Below are 6,000 nucleotides of genomic sequence, written 5' to 3' on the forward strand. Positions count from 1 at the left end.
ACTGCCTAAAGTTTTATAGAGTGTGACCTTTTCTATTAAAAAGCTCTGGGGGTTAAATGCCTTCACTGTAAATTGACAAGTCTCTGTAGGCCAGCTCCAAGGTTACAAAAGCTACAACATGTTCATTCAGTGACTACCTCTATGAGCATGTTGAGTGCTGCACCGGTTGTGAAAATTTCTGCAAAGCAAACCTAGCAATGATTTAGCAGGGGAAATTCAAAACAAAACAAGGTGAAAGAGAAGAAATAATTTCAAAATAAAATAAAAGCACATTAATAAATTCATAATGTAACAGGGGTAGTCAAACTGCAGCCCTCCAGATGTCCATGGACTGCAATTCCCATGAGCAAATGCTGGCAGGGGCTCATGGGAATTGTAGTCCATGGACATCTGGAGGTCCACGGTTTGACTACCCCTGAGGGCTTGGAGCAAATTCTCCACTATCTTATTATATTTGTCTTTCCTATGCACGCACCTCAGTGTCTGCTTATCCAAAATAAAACTGAGCCCTGTTTTATTTTAATCCTGGTCTTACCCTCCTATAATTTGACAGATGACATCATTTAGACATATGGGGTTTTAATGAACTATTGAAGGCGAATCAATGTGTAAATGTGAACAAAATAACCTGTCAAATTATTCTAAATATAATGCTTTTTACAAGACTTGCTTCGCTGATACAGGCATGCTTTATGAATGACCCATACTTTGGTATGTTAGTTCCCCCCCCCAAAAAACTCCAATTAAACCACATTTGCTGTAATTTAATGGAAATCAATGATACACATATGTCAAAAGCAGTACACAGAACTACGCAAATATGCACTAGGTTGATTAACACATCCTTTTAACAAAAAGGAAAAAGATGGGCTAGAAATCTAATAAATATTAATAGATAAAATAAAACCTTTGATGAAAGGATCATAGTTTCAAGGCAAAGCAGAAAGTTATGTGACACCCACTGCATGGACACAGTGTCACACTGGAAAAAGCTCTTTCCCACCAACTGTGTCCACAGGAATAATTCTATCGGGGGGCAAGATCACCTGATTACTTGCTGTGGTTGTACCTATAAATTTAGGATTGTGAGGCAAGTGCCCCTTCTTGCCCCACATAGACACCCATGCCACCCACTCCACCTCTGAAGCTATGGCAGCACGGAGCAATATAGGCAAGCCTTATACATTAATTTCACAAACCTATGGTGGCTTGGTAGTATTCTACCAGTCTGCTCCTCAACGTCTGCTGAGTTTTCCTCTTTCAAAGAAAGAGCCACCTCCATCAGAAGGACACTCCTTAGGCTGGAGGCTCAGAGGTTCAAAGTTTGCTGAGAGGACTAATGGGATATAAGCTGGCATTTCCATGACTTTTAAAAAGTAATTATTTTAAGCCATGTTGTTAACTTGACATTTATGAATATAATTCATAACCACAAATGTTTCGGAAAACATTTGTGTGCTGAAGTGGCTGCCAACATTAAAGCAGTTAAAATACAATATCAACAGATCATGCAACTAATAGCACGGCCATAAATAAAATCAGCCGTTGCCTGCAGCCCACATAGTTCACATTCCTCTTAGTTCTCTCCAAGCAATCAGGGCAATTATGATTGTTTCAGTCCCCAAACAAGGCTGGATTCCAAACGGATATGTGTCAAAATAATCAGTGTAATATACAAAGTATATTACAAGTGCAGCTTGTTGGTAGACCAGAGGCAGTGATAACCTTATGGGGAATGGTGGGGAAAAGATAGATAGATAGATAGATAGATAGATAGATAGATAGATAGATAGATAGATAGATAGATAGATAGAGAGAGAGAGAGAGAGAGAGAGAGAGAGAGAGAGCGAGAGAGAGAGAGAGAGAGAGAGAGACGGACGGACGGACGGACGGACGGACGGACGGACGGACGGACGGACAGACAGACAGACAGACATTCACTGTAAGGCTTGTGTTCAAAATGACTGTACAAAGAAGTTGTTGTTTTGTTATTGAAGCCTTCTGGCACACACTTCTTTGTGAGAGACCAGATATGTAACATAGTGTCAGAAGTAAAACATGTTAAAAAGAGGGATTAATAGAATGGCATTCAGCACCAGTCAAGAATCTTGAATGGAGTAGGAGGTGTGCATCTGGTTCGGGTAAACTCAGGGGGAAAAAAACGAATCAATGCTAATTTGAGTTTTTTCCTGGGTTTTCACTTGAACTGAGAGTCTCTGGCATGATTCATGTCCCAAATTGCAAACACCAATTTTTATTAGGGATTCCTGAATCAATTTGACTCCATTATAACCTATGGAGACATTAAAGTCTATGGGAAATCTAGCCTGTATAATAAGTGTTCTGGTGGAGATGAGGTTTGAGGTAGAGATACAAATATTTCAGCATAGATTGGACCAAGGGGTCCAATTCTATGGGCACCTAGAGAGGATGCCCCTGTCATCCACTGTTTTCTAGTGTGGGAAGAAATGGCAAGGCATACAAGTAAACCAGAATGTCCCAGAAAATCTCTGCAGTGAAATTTTACAGACGGGCATTTTGTAGGGCCAGCCAGGGAGTATCACCAGTATCGCCAGCGTGATACTGACCAGCAGAACTAGTATGATCATTTTTAAAACACTATTTTTCTTCTTCTTCTGGACCTTGACAGGAAAATGACAGCTCAAAAAATTGCACATGTATGAGACAAAGAGTTTTTATTGGGTGTCTTTATAGAAATTGTTTATAGTGCCACTCACATCAAAGTGACATGCACCTAAGCCCACGGATTGCACAGCACTTGAAGGCTGGAACTCTGCTTAGGACAGCACTGTTCACCAGGAGTTGCTACAATTCATTCATTTGTTTTAAAACAGATAATTTGATTGGATAACACATGGTTAACAGATGGAATTGCATTCTTTTCTGAGTTTTTATTCCCAGCATTGATTTGTGGTTTTGGATTTGTTTGTTTACTTAAGATATAACTGCTTTACCAGGCTGCCTTTTGTGAATTGTCAATGCTCTTCAACTATCCCTTCAAACTTCTCTCATCCTTTCATTTCAGCTTAATTAATTACTTCCTCTTCTCTGCCAGCTGGCTATCTGGGCCTTCATGAATAAATGGTTCATTATCGACTCTTGTTCAGGAGGAGTAAATGACTTCTTTTGCTTCTGTAGAAAGCCAAATTACCAATTTTAAGTATGGCTTTGTAATCATCTTTATTTTGATAATAAAATAACACTATATATGATTATTTGAACTTGCCACAAAATAAAACAATCATAATTAACATGTTCATAAATGATTCAAAGGAACTATGAGTAATAAATTAGGCTAAAATAAAATAATAAAATGCATGGATAGCATAACTATTTCTGAAGATTTATTTGTGAGGAGTAGTACTTAATGGAAAGGTCAACTTCATAATGACCTTTTTATACATATAAAACTGCTTCTAAGTATCACAATACCTTGACATCACCAACTAAAAATAGTGTGCTGACTTCTGATCATTTCACTCATTCACAAAGAATGAAAACTAGAAACCAGGTGTTCACTGATTATAGTCTCATCCAAAATCCCAGAAAATTTATTTGCAGGCAACAAGACTTTTGTCATCTTGAAACTACTGCCACTAGTTGTAACACAATTGTTCCAGGAAGCCAGTAAAGACTTACAAGTGCACCACTACACAGCCTCCAGAACAGATATTAAATCAGCCAGATAATTTCTCTAGAACACTGAGTAACAGAAAAAATATAGAGCCCAACCAAACATTCAAATGTGCGATGGCACCATCCATTGGTAGGAGGTGCTTATATAACCATTACAATAACTCTACTTAGAAATAAAATGGCACTGCGGTATTCTCCATACTGAATATATCTGTTTCTTGACTCATCTTTTCATCTCACCATATCCCAGCTGGATAACAGCATATTTAAAATAAATGTGAAAGATTAACATTAGTATGTGAACTATTGTAATATACAGGCATTTCCTGATCCATTTTCCTAAGTTGTTGGCATTCATTTGCTGTATTTGAATGTGTTCCATTGAGGCAATACTTCTTTTGTGGGTTTATGGCATATTTATATGCTTATAAATTATATTCTTTTTGATAGTGACTTCTCCCCAATAAACCTTATTATTGTTGGTTCAGTGTCAGTATGTCAAAAGGCAGTGGGAGTTTTGCAGTCATTGATCATTTAGATATCTCATATAATTCTTTACTGATATAATGCCAGCCTGAAGTGTTTCCTGGAGATCCTGGAGATCCAACAGGGCCAAATTTTGCTAAATCTTGCTAAATCTCGTAAATTTTGCTAAATCTACTGAGAAAGGAAGATGCGGGTTAGAAGAATAAGTCACTGGGAATACTTGTTAATTCTATTCTACAGAAACCCTGGATCAAGCTATCTTGTTGCCCCTTGTTGACATGCCATGCTGAAATTCTCACTAGACTTGTTTGTTTTTTATTAATTATAATAATTACAACTATGGAATGTTTAATAACAATAGCAGTTGTTAGGAAAATGAAACAAATTTGCCAATAACAGGTCAAAAATTCCATTTAATTGTGTTTGGTTTCTTTTATTATTGCACTCTCTCCTCTCTTGGTTTTACTTCTATAAGGCAGCCAGAATCTTCCTAATAAAAAGCATAGAGATAAAGTACAGAGGTCATTATGGGAAGGGGAGAGAATGGTTAGTGGCTTTGTTAACTGCAACCTGTACAAGTAAGAAAATCCAATCTTGAAGGATATAGGGTACAGTGTGGAACTTTCCTCTCTCCTCCCAATCCCTTACCTGCAGTGATAAATTTCCCTTTGCAACCTGCACTCCCCTAATTGCCTGCTGTTGCCCAAACTTTATCCCCTGTCCAAGCAGATTACTATAGGGTCCTCCTGTTTTTGCCTGCCTGCCTAGGTGCCTTACCCTCCTTGAGTCACCAAATTCCCTTGTCTTAAGTCTGCCTCTTCCTTGTTCTTCAAGGAAGTGGCTGCAATACTGTCTGTGTTATTGTATGGAATCCCCTATCAATTTCCCCATGAACTTTAATGTTAAACATGAGTGTCCTTCATTGCCTCACAGTAGAGGGGCTTCTGACTGCTTGGAATTTGGCAATGTGGATGTCCTCGGGGCCTACTACAGTTTTGCTGGTTTGTTCTATAAAACCCTGAAGGTACAGATGTGAGAAGTTGGATATCTTCCATTGAAACCAATTAGAAATAATAACAAAATAGAAGTATGAGAATGAAATAACAATAATAAAATAAAACAATAATGAAACTAATTCATATGAAACAATCCAATAAGAAATGAAACAAATTATTATACATAAATCTATCACTCGCTAATATGTGTAGTAAAATCTTATAAATAAGCTTTTGTTAATCATTGACATAAATAAATTAGTTATCATGTAGAGGGTTATATTGTTTGACTTGAGTATATGCATTAAATATACTGACCACAAAGATGTGAGCCTGACTCTTAAAGAAGGAGTGGGATCCCAACAAAACAGGCTGGAGTACCTCCTTCCAAATGACCCATATTCCCAGTGGACAGGTGTTACATGCAGTCCTTGTTCTTCCAGTTCATGGTAGTTAACTGTTCAATTAAAACATTAAATATTCAGTCAGTCAGTAGTCAGTCAGTCAGTCAGTAACCTTTTATTGGCATAAAATGTATAAGACATATAAAAATAGGGTTTAAAATTTCAACAAAATAATAAAATGAGGTTACATAACCAAACAGATCTTAAAATGATTAAATAAACTATAAAGATAAAATACAAGGTAGGGCAGCATATTATAAAAGCATCTTAGTTAAAACTCTGGCAACTAAAATGGTTACCTCTGGGTCTTTGTCAGAGAGCAGAAATTGCAAGGTTTACTTACAGAAGGCTTGTTTCCCAGAAAAGCAACAAAGCTGTCATCCCGACACTGCTCATATAAGGGGCAATCTAACAAAATGTGTGAGACAGAGTCAGGGCAACCAGAACCACACGGACAG

General features: G+C 37.5%; 1 long non-coding RNA gene across 4 annotated transcripts in view; it reads right to left on the reverse strand.

Annotated features, from left to right (window-relative positions):
* Nucleotides 1–5,590, reverse strand: part of LOC143820018 (uncharacterized) — a 50,505-nt gene extending 44,915 nt beyond the window's left edge. For all 4 annotated transcript variants that reach the window (XR_013225206.1, XR_013225207.1, XR_013225208.1 and 1 more), the window contains exon 1: nucleotides 5,457–5,590. This is a non-coding gene — a long non-coding RNA (uncharacterized LOC143820018). The remainder of the gene's footprint in view (nucleotides 1–5,456) is intronic.
* Nucleotides 5,591–6,000: the final 410 nt, after the last annotated feature.

The sequence above is a fragment of the Paroedura picta genome, chromosome 10, assembly GCF_049243985.1.
Source record: "Paroedura picta isolate Pp20150507F chromosome 10, Ppicta_v3.0, whole genome shotgun sequence".
NCBI classification, from domain to species: domain Eukaryota; kingdom Metazoa; phylum Chordata; class Lepidosauria; order Squamata; family Gekkonidae; genus Paroedura; species Paroedura picta.